Genomic DNA, 17,745 nt, shown 5'->3' with positions numbered 1-17,745 from the left:
ACATGAACTTATTTTATCATATCATGATTGTCAGGAATTTATGAATTTAGCTATTCATAATCATAAATATAAATACCTGTTCTGGTAAATCTGATAATTCTAGATTTTTCGTAGCTGTTTGGTGATTCATAACTTTTCCTTGAAAATATACTTGTTTTTATTAAAGAATTCAAAAGTTTTTTGTACAAGAGAGGGTTTTTGCTTCAACTCATGAAGGCTTACCTTTCATCTGCCTTCGGTTCCTTTATTTATAAAGGAAAAATGAATATTTTACACTGTTCCTATCCTTTACACATATCTTTCTACAAAAAGTCTATCTACTTAATAGTTATTGTACAAGAAAGTCAAAAAGCCTATAAAGCTATACAAGACAAAAAATCAAAGGCTATACTACTACATAATTTCTTTACGTAAAGATAATTCATCTTTTCTCAATATGTCTCTTTCTATCTTCATATGTCACTTTCTTCCATGAATATCTTGGCTGCTTCCATTATTGTTCTGTGGCTTATCTTTTTGCTATCTTCTCCTTGTCGTATCTGCTGCTTTCTTATCTTCTTGCTATTGTAGCATCACATCTGGAATAAAGTTGTGTCTGCCACTACATTTGCTGCATCTGTGGTCATCGTATCTTTGGCCAATCTGTTTACAAAATTGATCCATAGCTTCTTCTGAAATAATTCCTTTTGTAATAGATCTTGTGACTGGTAACTCTTCTGATTTTAGGATTGTCATGACCTATTTTCTTATCTCTTCTCTATCATTTTCTCTAATATTTTTACAAGTAGAGTAAACAAATAATTGATTTCTGTTGCAGTAAATCAAAACTGGATTTTGATTTATATAATTATTTGCTAACTCAGTCAATATACTGCTAAGTCCAATAACTCTCTTGTTTCGGTAAAAGTCCGATATCTGATTTTTGGTTATCTCTTCTTGTTCGCATATGTCTTTAGGAATAATATATTCTCCTGTCATTCCTATCTTGACAACAATAATTGTCTGTTTTATCTCATCAAACAATATTTCTGCTGGTGCTGAGTAGAAGCAAACATAGAAATAACTGTCCCTTCGTAATCCTTTTATAATCCATAAAATTTTTGTGAATATCTGAAATTCTTGTTAATTCGTCTCCAGTAATTGTGTAAACCGTAGATAATAATCCATAATAGTAACATGAAGAAATTAAATTTGCACTGGTGCCAGGCAAAGCAATAAGTTTGTTATAGTTCTGACATTTTTGTGTAATATATCCTTGGTGTTGTTTTGCTAAATTTTATCTTGGATAGGTTTTGTATTTAACCATTTTTGTAAAGTAGAAATATTATCAATATATTTACGAGTGATATGGTTATAAGTTTGTTTTTGTTGATTGAGTGACTCGGAATATGTGTGTATCTGGGGAGGTATAGATGACTCTGCTTTTTGTATATTTGGTGTATGTGGTTTTGAGAATATCTGGTTGAGATTATAATTATTTTTCTTTGGTGGTTCAAGTTTATTTTGAGTGACTATATTTTTTCCCTTGGAAACATCACCTGCACTTGCAGCTGTAACAGTAAATTTCGTTAGTAATTTAAGTTTTTAGGTGTTTCTCATCATCACCTTCTAGGTCTAGTTTTTTAATGTGCTCTTCCTGTGATAACTCGTTCTTGTAATAACTTCATTTGTGATATTACATTTGTAATATTAATTCTGTTTGGGTATCTTTGACATCAGCTTCTTCCATTGGTAAATCAGTTTGAGTAGCTTTGTCTTGATATGTAATCTGCAATAACATTCTTGTCAGTCTTGATTACTTCAATCGTAAATATAAAATTTAATATATTCAATACTAATCTCTGAAATTTCTTCGTCGTAACTGAGTTTTATATTTTTCTTGTTAACCACCATCGAACCTGGGTATTATCTGTTCTCACAATAAATTTGTTATATACAATATATGGTTTAAAGGCTAATAAATATTTATATAATGAACATAATTCTTTTCTATTTATTTTCCATTTTATTTATGTTTCATTAAATGTTCCTGAATAATATCTACAATGATGTTCTATTTTTTCATTTTCGTATCTATATTTAAGTACTCCTCCATAACTATATTCACTTGCATCTGCTTCTACTATATATGTAAATTTTTTATTTTCATCTGGGAATTGTAATTTTGGTAATTCTTTACAAAGTGTTTTTATTTTCTAAACTTGTTTTTTATCTTCTTCATTGCAATTATATTCTACATTCTTTTTTAATTTTTTCTTTAATGGCTTTAGGTTTTCTGCTAATTTTGATATATATTCTCTTACTTGGTTTACTAATCCTAAAAATGATTGTAATTTTTTTTTTGTATCTAATTCTTCTTTTGAATTTATTATTTTTTGTACTATATGTTGTTGCATATTTACTCCACTTTTATCTATTTGTATTCCTAAAAATTCTATCTGATTTTTCATAATTTTGACTTCTTTTTTTCACTTAGACTTATTCCCGATTTTTCTATTATATTTGTAAATTGTTCTAATAATTTTAAATGTTCTTCTTTAGTTTTTGTATATAGTAGTATATCATCTATGTTTACTATACAATTAGGTAATTAATTAAATAACTATCCATAAAGTGTTGGTGTCTACCTGGTGCATTTTTATATCCAAATGGTAATACGTTCCATTCATAAAATCTTTGTGGTACCGTAAATGCGGTTAATTCTTTAGAATCTTCACCTAACTTTAAGTGGTAAAATCCTAATTTACAATCAAATTTACTAAAATAGTTATATCCTTGTATTTGTCTTATTTTTAGTATCTTATTTGCTATTAGATAATTATATGTCATAGTTTTTACATTTAGATTTCTATAGTTAATAACCATTCTACTTTTTCATCTTTTTTGTTCACTATGTTTATTTACTATAAATGCTGGACTGTTGTGTTTACTATTATTTTTTTTGTATATATTATTTTTCTAATAATTCTTCTATATGCATTTTAAATTCTTTTAAATCGTCAAAATTATATGCTAATAGTTTTTGAGTTATTATGCTATTTTTATCTATTAATTCAATTTTTATAGTAGTTTTATGTTTTCCCATCCTTTAAATGGATCTTCACTGTATAATTTTCTTAATTTTTTCTTTATTATTTCTACCTTATCTATTGAAAATATAGTTATTTCTTTTTTATCTATCGAAAATACAACTAGTTCTACTGTATCTTCTATATTTTTTTATATTTTCTAACTTTTGTGTAATTTTTTCACTTCCTCTTATCCAATCAGTTTTCTTTCTTATTTTATTAATAACTCTTTTTGCTCTTACTTTTTGTTACATGGTGTTGTAAACCACCAGTGTGTTCTAGTTGTTATATGTGGGTATAATTTATCTAAAAATGATATTCCTAAAAGCATATCTTTTGATGTTAAGTTCATAATTATAAATTTCTTCTATTGTTATTATTTTATCCCATATGTGTATTTTTACATTCTTAGCTTTATATGTAATTAAACTTCTTTCATTATTAAATCCTTTGACTACTATTGATATATTTAATTTATCCCATTTATTTTCTGGTAAACAGTTGTATCTACATAAGTTTGCTTCTGCTCCTGTATCTATCATAGGTGTATAATACTTATTATAATATCCCTCTACTATTATCTTTACAAGTACATATATTTCATATCATGTTATAGTTCTTTTTATGAATAATCTTTCTTTATTATATGTTATAGATAATTGTGTATGTTCTATATTGTATGGTTTTACATGTTCTAACCATTTTATTCCTAATATTATGCCTGCTTTTTGAATTTCTTCCTTTATTTCAAATTCTATTTTTATTTTACTAACTCCTATTATTATTTCTTTTTCTGCTGTATCCTAAATGTTTATTAAACTCCTTGATAGATCTGGACATATATTACTATTAGATTTTATTTCTTCACTTTTTACTAGATATTTTGCTATATAATTTTCTTCTTGTCCTGTGTTTAAGAGTATTAAATATTCTTTTTCATTTATTGTTCCTGTTATGTAATATTGATTTAAATTAACTGTTGAAATTGTTTCATAACTTGTTCGTTTTGATGAACTTAATAATTTTGATTTTTCACGACCTATTCTTTTTGATGTACTTATTCTGTCATTTATTATTTCTAAATCTTCTTCTATGTTTATATTTTTGTAACTATAATCATTATTATCAGTTGTTTTTACGAATTGTTCAAAAGGACTTTCTATTTGTATTTTATTGATTTTATTTTTCCTGTTATTTTATGTTTTGTTGTTAATACATATAGATTTTTACATCTTGCTTTCTGGGGTTAGTTCTATTCCTGATATTTTCCAATATAATACTAATGATTTATCTATATTTTTATCTGTTATTGCTGCTGAATAATTCGCACTTATTATAAATTTAAATTTTTGGTATATTAAATTTCCTTTTATGACAGTTATTATACTTTTTTCTATAGGTTTTATAATTCTATTGATGTATCTATTTCTTCTCTAAAACATGCTTTTATTAATATCTTTGTACCTCCAAGGTGTACATATTTTATTGGATCCTTATTTTTTATATCGTTTATTTCTTTATTAATCATTCTCTTTATTACTAGTGGTATACTAGCTCTTCATTTTGCATATCTACAGTCTATTACATGTTTTTTTTTGGCTTACTACGTAATATTCTTTTTTTTTCTACTAAATATATTTTTTATTGTTGGTATTTTAAATATTTTTTCTACACTTAAATATAATTCTTTCCTTTTATTTCGTCAAATATATTATTATCAAATATTATTTTTTGATCTGTTCCTTCTTCATTTAAATATTCTTCCTTTGTTATTATTTTTATATCTTCTTTAGTTATTTAATTCATTTTAATATCTTCTTCAGTCATTTGATTCATCTAATTCACTATCTGTTTCGTTATCTGTTTCATTATCCGAAATTTCATATATACTATCTTCACTTTCTAATTCATAATCTATATAATCTATCTGCATATATTCTGTATTTTCTATTTTTATTTCTGATATTCGTTTATTTTTTGATAATTTACAATCTCTAACTAAATGTCCTAGTTTTCCACAATTATAACAAGTACATTCTTTTATAGATTTCTTTTTTTCTATATGGTCTTTTATGTTTATAATTTTTTACATAATATTTTTTTCTTGGTTTCTTATACTTATATTTTGATTTTTTGTATTTCTTATATTTCTTATGTCTTTTTCTTTTCTTATAGTATCTTTCTTCACATCCAAATTGAGGTGTTATTTTATCTTTGCAACATGCTAAATTTCTTATTAATGTTTTTTCCATTTTTATTTCTTCTCTATATTTTTCACATAGATTTCTATATCATTGTTGTAAAAATATTATTCTTGCTCCTAGGGTATCTACTATTTTTTGCTTCATCCCAACTCTTTATTATTTTTGAACTAATAGTTCGGACAATTTACTAAAATATACTCTTCTTATTTCTTTACTTTCTTCTATATTATATGTTCCTTTATAATAATATTCTTTACTAACTCTGGCAATTATGTTATAGTGTAATCTTTCTATCCTTATTTTTAATTCTTTATGTTTTTCAGATATTATTTGTTTTAATTCTTTAAATTTTTGTAATTTTTGTTCGTTATTCATCTAAGCAAATATTATAAATAATGTTTTGGTGGATATCTAGATCTAATTTTATCATAATTAATAAATTAATCAAATAAGTTCAAATATATACTACTTCTATAACTTTAAACAACATTGACTTTGATACCAATTGTAGGGGGGTGCGGATAAGTGCGGATAACTTAGGTAAATGTAAATCTATTTAAACAACATAGCCTGTTTAGACGAAGCACGTAATAGCCTATTGTCGCTTCTCTGATTTGGACAGAGATGGAGTCAAGCCATGAGACTCCAAACACGCTTCCGAGTTCACATGATACAGAAAAAGATAAGGATTAGAAATGAGAAAATTATTCTTCACTTGAGAGGAATATGATGTGAACTTCTTAAAAGAATAGAAGAAATAAAAACTATAGAATGAATATGCACAGAAACAGAAAGGAACCGAAACTACTCTTTATGAAATACTATATTAGCACCAAAGGATCTTTCATGTCATGTTAACTTCTATATGTGACTATAAATTCTAAGAAAAGATACGATAATAAAGCTATAGTACAAGGAAAAAGAGGAAAAACACTTTCCGCCGAAAGCCTAGATGTAGCATGCTAAATAAGGTTTCAATTTAACAACTTCAGTCAAGAAGATAAATCTATAAATATGGTGTCTGCAACAAGTATCTTTATCTGCAAAGAATCATTTATTTAGACGGGAAACATGGTTGGTTTATATCACGATCACAAGTTTCTCTAACGATTAAAATAACCTTTTTACTTGAGACACACAACATACCAAAGTGGATTTTTTTTATTTGATAAAGAACATGGTAAAAATAAACACGTAGAGGAAGTCTAACCAATACTTTAAGACAAATAATACACTGCTTCAATCATAGGCGATTAATCTTAAACCGATTTGGCTGAAAATTCCTAAATCGTTGCTATTTAGTCACATATTTATTGTTTTTTTTTTTCTAACAGGATATGGAAAAGAAAAGATTCTGAACACATTCAAAAGAGAAATTAAACAAAGACATGAAGTATCTCATATTAACTAATCATAAGCTGAAAGCAAACTACCAACTACATCAAATTTGACATGAAGCCAGCCAAGGTGTTCATAGCTATATAAAATTGCCTCAACAGAGAAGAATACGCTTAAGTATAAACTTTGTTCCATGGGTATATATCTTTTGTTATTGCGTCACAATTAATAAAAGCATAGACAAGAAAAACACATGATCTACAAAGGGTAACACATAACATGCATTTTAATATCCTTGGCTAATTGATTTAATAATCATCAATACAACCCAACAATACATTACCAGTGCGGCAGATTCTCCTCTGGAACTCAGTAGACAGATTCGGAAAGCTCAAAAAAAAAAAAAAGGACAAGTAATTTAAAGCACCCCAAAAAAATCTCCATATCAATAAGCAGAAGATACTTCTTGCGCGCCTATTTTCTATAATCTGTAAGCAAGAGAGTAAAATGTTTTGACCCATATTCTCAAGTAACTACATACATTACATACTTACTTGCGTATAACCCACTTGGTATAAAACGAGATAGAATAGGTAATGAACAGAACAAGACGGGGCAGCTCACTTACCCCTTTAAAACTCACTCTACAAAATGACAAATAGGGCGCAAAAGGCCTTCACTGGACAGTAAAACTTTCAGAGGAGCATGTTGTCATATAAAGATGTCTATAGCTTACCTCGACAAACAAAATCTCTGCAACTTGGTTAATATTTTCCTGCCACTATAGATATAAAGTTACAAATAGATGTTGAAGAATATATAAGGCATGGAACAATAAGTTGTGCACCTTGGAATGTTTCCGGCTAGGACATTTTTAAAATGTTAGTTAAACAAAGGTAAAACACCAAGTACCAAAATGCAATTACGAAATATAAGAAATGAATGTCATTGTTATTGCCTTACTTTACCGGGAACAAACGACTAAAACAAAGAAAACAAGAAGAGGAGCAGCGAAGTTTGAAAAAAAATAAAAATGGCAGTAGTAACTAACGAGGAAAATCAGATTATGCTCTTTAACTTAAAAAGTAAAGGATGCAACGACAAGATACCTAACGGAGCATGGCCTTCCATGTCTCCACAAGGTCATATTCGTCAATAAACAGCAAAAGGGGAGTGGGTTCTTCATGTATGGAGAATTTTATATACGAAACGGACACATACAGTAAAACCATATAAACTTGAGATGAATCTAGGTTTGACTCGCAGGTGATACTAAAAGCGGGGTAAGCAACATTTCACTGAAAATATATTCACATACAACATCATTTCTTAGAGTCTAAAACAACAATTCAAATTTTGGTCGGAATTCACCCAAAATGACATATTCATGAAATCTAGACGAGATAACAGAAAAGACGGTGAGGGTGACACAGAAAAGTGAACCCATACGTTTAGACGTAAAACAACTATAAAGGAAAGTCAAGGCATCAATCTAGTTTGAAGTCAAAAACAAAGCACGTATTCACAGAACAAAGCCGATGGGTTAGAAAAAGACAGATACGAGATAACGAGATGAATTTTACGTAGTAGGTCGACATACTCTTTATTTTCGACCAGACATAACCTTTCTGAATCACATTATTTACTCTAATCTACATAATATCTCACATTTAAAGGCAAAAACAAACCCACCCAGCGACCGAATTGAGTAAATCAGATTGCCAAAATAGATTATTATTTCACATATTTCATCTTCAAAACGAACGGTTAACAACCCGAATAACTAAGCAATGCATAAGTGCTTCAAATATGCATTCACAGCCAACCAAGATAAAGCATTATACTTTAATCGAGACTTCCTAGTTTAAAATATTCGAGCCAAATCACGAACTAAAATATCTAAACATTAGACGACGAACGAAATAAAATAGACAGACGCTATTTCATCTTAGGTTTATGCTTATGATTGGCCAAACAGAAATAATAGACTTAAACGATCAGAGAATTATCAAAAGATAACTATAATAAAGTTAGACGGGATAAAATTTACCTGGTGGAGGGCAGCGAACTAGAGGGCTTTCCGTTGGAGATCCAAACACGAACTCGAACTTCGATTTTGGAAAGAAAGTAAGAAAACAAGGAGGAAAGTACTGGGAACTAGATGATATTTTGATACTGACTCAATGGCTTTTCTGATGATTCTTCTTTCTTCACTAGTTTTCACTCTTTCTTTCAATTTTAGACCTTAAAAAAAAAGCTCCCTCTCAAAGGGTGGAAGTTCGGCTATTTATAGTAAAAAAACAATCAATTTGAATTTCAAATTTAACCCCTTTTCAGATTTGACATAGGCTGAAATGAGATGAGATAAAACATATCTCCATAATCCGAACTTGATTGATGATTTTGTCATAAGATTGAATTTTGGGCAACAATAAGCCTAAAGTCAACAATGAAGGCTTAAGATATCAGATGTGAAGAGATTTTGAAGATTGTATCTCAGCAGATTCGAGGGGATTTCGCAGGGATAAGATCTGTCTTTGACTTGGACGATTTATATTACTGTTCGTGAATTTTTGGGGTGAGGAAGCTGTTGTTTGTTGAAGTTGTTGCTGTTTGCGTTGATATGGCAGAGGTTATGGATAACAACCAGATAAAGAGATAAAGATTAAAGGGTCTTGGGCCGGATTGCTCTGTTGGGTTAAAAAAGATTGGGCTGATATGTTGGAGTTGAATTAGAATAGATGAGGATTTTAATTGTTGTTGGGCTATCTGGATTAATCAAAACCGAGCCTGAGGTGAAGGGTCTTAAAGTTGGGTCATTTGGTTGTTTGTATTACAATTTAACTGAAAGAAAAGAAAGACCCGAAAATGAATTAATTTAATTCACCCCTAATCGATTTCACTTAACTATATGTTAAATCATCATAAGAGTTTGAAAATTATATTTTTCTTATTAATATCACATCTTACAAATTTAATCAAATATAAATAAATAAATATATGTTAAATCGTCATTCCACTATTTTTCTAAAATGAGTAAATAAATATATGTTAGCGAATTAACATAATACTTACTACATTATTATACTTTTGCAAAATTCACTCTATTTTTTGTTAATCCAATTATATATATATATTTATATATATATATATAAATGTTCTGAAATCCTAAGCATTGAGAAATTAATTTTATGAAAGGGAGAGTTAAAAATTGGGTGTCAACATGTAACATCTACTTATGCAAACATATTCGCCATACGAATAACAACTATATATAACTTTCGAACGCATGTTATTTGTAATTATAAGATGTAAAAAAACACAATATATATATTATGAGGTCATCCAAAAATAAAACAATCTTCAGATATCAAATGCACTAAAATCACAATAAAGAAAAAATTAACAAATAAAAAAAAAGGATTAAGAATGATGAACTTGTCTTTCTTGTTGTTTTCTTCTTAATTCATTATTTTGATGTTGTATTTTTTCGTTTGAGTCAAACATTGTTGCTTCAAGTAAAGCAATTTGTACTGTTAGTTAATATACAAAATGCATTTACGTAATTATTTTTCAGTTAAAATAAAAAAAAATATAAAGAAAAAGTCATAAGTTCTAATTTATGTCTTATGCTTATAAATCATAAATCATAAGTCCATCCAAATAGGCTCAAAAGTAACTCTCACAATGGTATTCATGAAAAAAAATATTGGCCATATAAGAACTTATTTTTGACATTGCTATATTAAAATTCATGTTTTTTATCATCATCATCATAACCTTTGTTGTTGATATAATAAACTCCTCACATTAACTTTTTATTTAAATCTGATATGCACTCATGTCATGCAAAAAGCTGACTAGTTGTAGTTATATGATTAAATTTTAGAAATTTGGTTGCTATGGTGAAATTGGCACAAAATAAATTTGTTCAAAATTTATTCTTCTCAATAAGCCATCTCTTTTAGAAAGTTTTAAGAGTATAAATTTTGAAAGCAAAAAAAAAAAACTCTCAAGATTAAAGATTTCCAAGATGAAGCTCAGAGTTGTACCATGTTTCTTGAGAAAATTGAAGGAAAGATGTTTTTTAAGTCTTGAATGAAGGATTGGTGACATTAACCAACTTGATCTAACAGATAACTCATTTTGCAACAGATGAATATATGTTTCAACAGATCAGTGATCTATTTTTATTATTTTCAATGGTTTACTTATCCATTGCAACATGTCAGTTATATGTTGCAACCGATAACATACCAGTGCAACAGATTAGTGATCTATTTTTATGGTTTCTAATGGATTACTCATCCATTGTAACAGGTTGGTTATATGTTGCAATAGATAACTACCTGGTGCAACAAATTAGTGATCTATTTTTATTATTTTCAATGCTTTACTCATCTATTGTAATAGGTTGGTTATATGTTACAATAGATAACATACCTGGTGCAACAGATGCGTGATCTATTTTTACTGTTTCCAACGGATTACTCATCCATTGTAACAGGTTGGTTATATATTGAAATAGATAAACTACCTGGTGCAACAAATTAAAGATCTGTTTTTACTGTTTCCAATGGATTACTCATCCTTGCAACAAGTTGGTTATATGTTGCAACAGATAAACTATCTGGTGTAACAGATTAGAGATATATTTTTATTATTTCCAATGGTTTACTCATCCATCACAACAAATCAGTTATATATTATAACAGATAACATACCTGGTGCAACAGATATATGGTCTGTTGGAACTGTTATTTTACCTTACCTTTGTGCATGTTAGATTTACTGTTATCTCTTTTTAACGATACATTAATCAATTATAATCTATTTTATGTTTCAGTTAATTTAAGATAATATGGCTCCCAAAAGAAAAGAAATCAAATCAAGTCCAAGTAAAGGAACAAGTGTAGTAGCTCGGTTATATCCACCACTTAATGAACTTGCTTTACAAGTGTTATCTCAATCAGGAGCAGAATATAATGAACATGGGGAGGAGGAATGTCTCAAAAGAGATGATCCAAATGCTAATAGCCCTTCTGCCGAAGAGTTGGTCAAAACCTTCAGCATTGATCGTTATCCTATGAGAATGTAGTGTGATGGTGCCACAGATTTAACAGGTGATTTCGTGGTTAAGTCAACCACGGAAAAATTTTTTGAAGCCTTAAAAAAAATACTTCGAGAACACAAACTGGATGCTTATTTCAGGGAAAGCTACTTTGGGCAATATCTTGATTGGCCGGAGGACATCAATGCTCGTTTCCAGATGAAAATGGTATACGATCTTCTCAAGCTTAGGTTTATGTATGAAAACAAAGATAAGATAGATGTGGTGTGGATAAATTACTGTGGCATGCCTGTTTATTTTGGTTGGAAGAAGTTTGCCATAGTTACCGGATTAAAATGTTATCCTTCTTCTCCTTCTCAAGTTATACCTACTCTGACCCAAAAAAATACCCTGCACACCCAAAAAAAGTAAAGAAAAGTCGAGTGATAGTGATGACTTGGTGTCGATTATTGGTCCAAGCTTCAAAAACAAAAATTTGATAGAAGCATTGAAAGGTAAAGGACTCTCAAAGAAGCACAAACAATCACTGTGCTTAGTTTGATTTGTACATGATATTCTTTAGACGAGAGACGTTAACAACAACATAAGAGTTGGTTTAATAAAGCTCTTCAAGGATCTTGAGGCATTTAACAACTATCCTTAGGGTTATGAAAGCTTCAAAATAACTGTCCAATATTTGTTGACTCCGTTAACGCCAAAGACAGTCAACTTATATGGCTTTCCATGGGCTTTCATGGTAAATATTTCTTTTATCATGATATGATTCATCATTTTTTTATTCAATAATGCTTTTGATTTATTGGCGTTATGTTATAGGCTTGGGCATTTGAAGCCATTCCTTATTTGAGAAAACAAGTGACCTACCATAAAGAAGTTTTCTATCCAAATATCCTGAGATGGTTGTCGGCTAAAACCGATAGAAATGCAAACTTTCTTAATCTTTTCAACCCCCCAAGGAAGTAGTAAGTCCAATTCTAAGCAAGTTTTTATTTTAATTAGTGATTATTTTAAATAATTTTATCATCATTCTAATATATGTACCAATTTATTTTAGATTATTCATTCGTGGCTTGTTCCGACCAATCGAGAGTTGAAGATGACATTTTTTCTTACTTTACGGTCTGTGCAAACTTTACCGAACCCTAAGGTCGTTGATGGAATAATAATGGAATTGTTTGGAGCAACAACCATCACAAGAAAAATAATTTTGGAGGGTGAGCTTGTTGCTGTTGACAATGGTAGTCGTAGTGGTAGTGGTAATGGTAGTGGTGCTGCTGTTGGGGCTAATGATGCTCCTCTTACCGTTATTGAAACAACAAGCCATTATAATTATGATTATACTAGTTGTACAGATTTTTCTCCAGATTTTGCCACATCTAGCGAATGTTCAACGTGCAAATATCAAGACTGCAAGGTGAAACACGATGGAGTGATTAATGCTATTAATGCACTAACTACTTTTGTAAGAAAAATGATATCTAATAGGGTGTCATTCTATCATAGAGAATTTCATATCCATACACTCCACTAGAGATCAAGGCGGCTAAAAGGAGGAGGAAAGATACTTCCAAAGCATCATCAAGAATAAAAAAAAGCATAATTTCAATGCCTCTGTCTTTGTCTTGCACCGATGTTCAGTGTGCAAAGGTCACAAGAGAGCATCATGAGCCGAAGAAAGTAAATGTACATCACCTGTTCCAACAAACAAATAGGCACATATCTGTTTCAACAGATGATGCATCTGCTGAAATTATCAAACAGATATATACATCTGTTGCAACTGTTGTCTAACCTGTTATATCAGATGCGTTATCTATTGCAATATATGAGTCTTATATTGCAATAGATGAATCATCTGTTCGAAATTATCGTACTGCTCTAATTTACTTATTCAAATTTATCCCAATAGATGATCCATCTGTTTCAACATAAGGCTCTTCTGTTGTAACAAATGGATAATTTGTTGTATATCTGTAATTAGCATCGACAATTCTGGCTTTCCAGGAGGATCACAGTAGAAGCCATGCTGAAGAGCATAATATTACAATTGATAATCCATCAACTACTTCTAAAGAAGATAAAAATAGAGCCTGTCAGTTTGGGAGAACGGAAGAATTACCCGTTTGAAGGGTTCAACATCTCGGACGAGGCTAAAAAAACTAACACAGTTGATCAACGATTATTCAAATGGATTGCAGATGGGTTGTTAAAGAATCATGCCTGTAGGTACATAAATCAATTTTTAAAGATATTGGTTTATACTATTCTTGTTGTAAAAACGTGACATTAATGCATATAAATCATTATGTAGAAAACAAAATGACGAACGCTACAAAGTGAATGAATCGAGTCTTGGTTTTGATATGTTCAACTTTGTTGTTGCACATCCTGAAATGAAGAATTGGTTCTATTTGATGTCATAGCCCCAAACTTGCTGGAATGATGAGGTTTAAATGCCAAACATATTACTATTAATTAATATTTTATTTAATTACATCTGCGTATTAATTATTTTATCATGTAATTTGAAATATTTGATAATATGTGCAACACATCGATGTCATTTTTTACTACCTCCGAAAGAAGGCTAATTTGCAAACACATGAACAATACAAATACATGACAATCAATTATTTGTACAAAGTTTACATCAATAATACCTAATATACACGACAAGCAATTATTTGTACAAAGTTTACATCAATAATGCCTATGATAGGTATTGTCAACAACAACCAAAAGTTTTCTAAAATGAGGAACGCTTAATCAACATCATCAAATGTTTTAGAATTTTGGCTGGCTTACCTTAGCATTTGGTCGACGAAGTGTACATCCCAATCAATTGTGGTGATGAATTACGTTGGGTGTTGGCTGTCGTCGTTCTAAAAGAGAGGCGTATCTGAGTTTATGACTCGATGTCGCAAAGAAGACGTTGCGGGACTTCGTCTGAGATACAAAAGCTGGCCAAAACATTGCCTACTTACCTTGATATACATGACTTTTTAGACCAAAAGGTTCGTACTATTTGATTGACGATTGAAGCATACTGAGATAAAAAAAGGTAATCCATTTGATGTATAATATGTTGAAGGAATTGCTCAACAAACCATTGGTATCCTATAAGTATAAGTGTCATGATTTAGTTTCATTGCATAAATTTCATAACACTTGCATTAACTACAAGATATGGATAATGTGTTTTTTAAAATGCAGGAATTGCGGTCCTTTTATTTCCGCTTACGCCGAGTATTTGAGCGATGGATTACAAGTACCAAATAATGGACTTAATGTCGGATTACTTTGCAAAATATATGCTACTCTTTTATGGAAATATGGAGAAGCAAAAGCTCAAAAGCCTTATGCAACTGACATTAAAGATCCACAATGACCAAATCCGAATTCCGTAACACCGGATGAAGAACTACTTCTCCATATTGATTAGATTTTTATAGCTTGAGTCCATCAATATAATAAGCTATCCTTCTTGGTTTAACTTGTTGATTTATTTGTAGAGTAGATCATTTGTACCCATAATGATTTTTTTACATTTTATTTATTTGTTGAGTTATTTCATATATTTTTCTGAAGGCTTTGACTTATTTTATACTGTCTATGAATATAATTTAATCCTTCGTTTTGAGCATGTTAATTGAAATAGAATACTAAATTCAAATATCGCGACAGATAATACGTTTGCTGCAACAAACGACATATCTTATCAAATAGATTTAGACATATGTTGCAACATGAGATGCAACATGTAAATCATCTGCTAGAAATTATATAACTGGTCTTCCTACTTTCTTGATTTTTTTCCAACAGATTACCTATCAGTTGCAACAGATAAATTTATATTACAACAGATTGTATATCTGTTACGATAGATAGACTGGGAAATATCTATTAATGCAACAGATGACCAACCTATTCCAATAGATAATCAATCTGTCACAACAGGTATTATATTTGTTACAACATATATAAAATTTGTTGCATCATAAAAATTCAACTTGGCCAAACCTAAAAATTATTGCCACTACATGTAAAAGTGGCTTAAAATAAAAAATTATTATCGTGTTCGTTTATGTCTTTGTACATATTCTTTTTTATATGAGCTCTAATCATTTAGTTAGTATCCCATAAGCCCAGACCCATTGCATCTTTCCCACAACGGCGTCATACATACCGATCATTTTTGTGCCGGTCAGCAAACACTCGATGTATGCAAACGTGTACGGCCCACACGCTGCATCGATTTTATTTTTTGGTAGCTTGATGTTCTTATTTCGACCTTCAAAATTCCATGATTCCTTCATCAATACTTCAGCTAGCAAATGATTCATTAGCTTCTCTGCGTCAATAACTTGTGCAACAACTTCAAAAGTGGTTGCATGTGGGCTAAAAATGTGTCCTTGTTGAAGACAGGTAAGTTGCAGTCATAAACCTTAATCCTTCCCTCGTAGATTAGTATCTCAACATTGATAAAATATTTGACTTCTACGATCATGACTGCAAAGATTATCTTTGCCTTGGTCCAGCTCTTGCTATGTGGATATGACCTCTTCCATCTAATATATTTAATCGCTTCTTCATCCCATTGGAACACAGAAACTAACTCATCAAATCTCGGGCCACCGGAATTAGCTAGCTTACGGAGATCAGCGTACCTATCCTTGAAATTATTGTAGAAGTTGAGGTCTATTATCCTATTGGCAGCATCATAAGCATCCGGGTACGCTAATTGCCTGCCCCTCATGAGGCAGAGAATTTCATCAACATACTGTGGTATAAGAAGATAATTTTTAAATAGGTTAGTAGTTGTAAAGAATAAAAACACAATGGAAAGAATTCAATGTAAAGGGTTCTTTGAATCAGTTCACAGATTACCCAGCCAACACAACTTATGCAACGGATGTGTATTATGTTGAACAAAATACCAAGTTGTTGCAACAGAATACACATCTGCTGCATAGATTCTTCTTCATAGAGTAGACTGGAAGGCTAGGTTAGCAAAAGTAAACTTACATTGTCCTCATACCACACATCCATAATTGTCATATTTGTGAAGTCTTTGACGGCAAATGAATGCATGGTGTATTCTTTTTGAAATTTCGTCCTGCCATTCATGATTTTTTGAAGTTCTTTTTTCTTCTCCTTATCAAGTGCTGCGAATATGTCCACCTTCTTCAGTGGCCCCTGAACTTCAACAACTCTTGGAGCGGAAAGAGTTACAGTTTTTGCTATTTTTAGAACGAAGAGAATTTGTCTAATTTTTTTTCTCTTCCTCCTAACCGCCACTGTAGGAGTACATGGATCCTACCTCATTGGATAGTATGACACCTATCCTAGATTTTAACTCCCCAGCAGCTTCAGCAATAGCCTCTAGATTTTCAAGGAGTTTATCCTCTTTGTCCTTGCACACTTTGCATTTTTAATGAGAACATGAGGGTGAGGAAGGGGTAAGAGGGACCACTGTAAGGGTGGTAGGGACTAGTGTAGGGGTGAGAGGGACCTGTGCAAGGGGTGTTTTCAAAAGTATTTTTTTTCTGAGCACCAACATGCTCATAATTATGACTGGTAGTAGCATCAATATTAGGATGGCTGCTACCATCACAAACAACTCCACCAGCAACACCGCCAGAAGAAGCACCGGAATCTGTTACAGTTTGAGGTTGGTCGTGAAGAGCTTCAACATTAGGCTGACCTTGCCTAACTGCTCTTCTTATGGATGTTTCTCTAGCCAATTCCTTCTTTATTAACTCCACCGTTGGGTCTTCTTTTGTATCAACAAGACCCAGAGTAAGAAAAAAAGTCACCCCAGCTCATCATCGGTAGGCATGATCCAAGGATGCACAACCTATATAAAAAAGACAGAAGGCATTTAAATCATATAAAAATAATTTATAGTCAGTTGGGTTACATAGATATTAACACAACCAACTTATGCAACAGACGATCAATCTGTCGTAACAGCTGATCTGTATGTCGTAACAGATTGACAAAATATTGCATCAGATTACACATCTGTTGCATAATTTACACCAGATGGGTAATCTGTTGAGCC

The 17,745-nt window shown here is 30.7% G+C and overlaps 1 long non-coding RNA gene across 1 annotated transcript; it reads right to left on the bottom strand.

The window, feature by feature from the left end:
- Positions 1–5,721: 5,721 nt before the first annotated feature.
- LOC124895980 lies at positions 5,722–9,308 on the bottom strand. The gene is made up of 2 exons (XR_007052292.1): positions 8,661–9,308; positions 5,722–7,391 (listed from the first exon to the last, which is right to left on the bottom strand). It is a non-coding gene; the product is annotated as an uncharacterized LOC124895980 (long non-coding RNA).
- Positions 9,309–17,745: the final 8,437 nt, after the last annotated feature.

The sequence above is a fragment of the Capsicum annuum genome, chromosome 1, assembly GCF_002878395.1.
Source record: "Capsicum annuum cultivar UCD-10X-F1 chromosome 1, UCD10Xv1.1, whole genome shotgun sequence".
NCBI lineage: Eukaryota > Viridiplantae > Streptophyta > Magnoliopsida > Solanales > Solanaceae > Capsicum > Capsicum annuum.
Note: the sequence above shows the minus strand (reverse complement) of the source record. Positions and strands in the feature narration are given on the sequence as shown.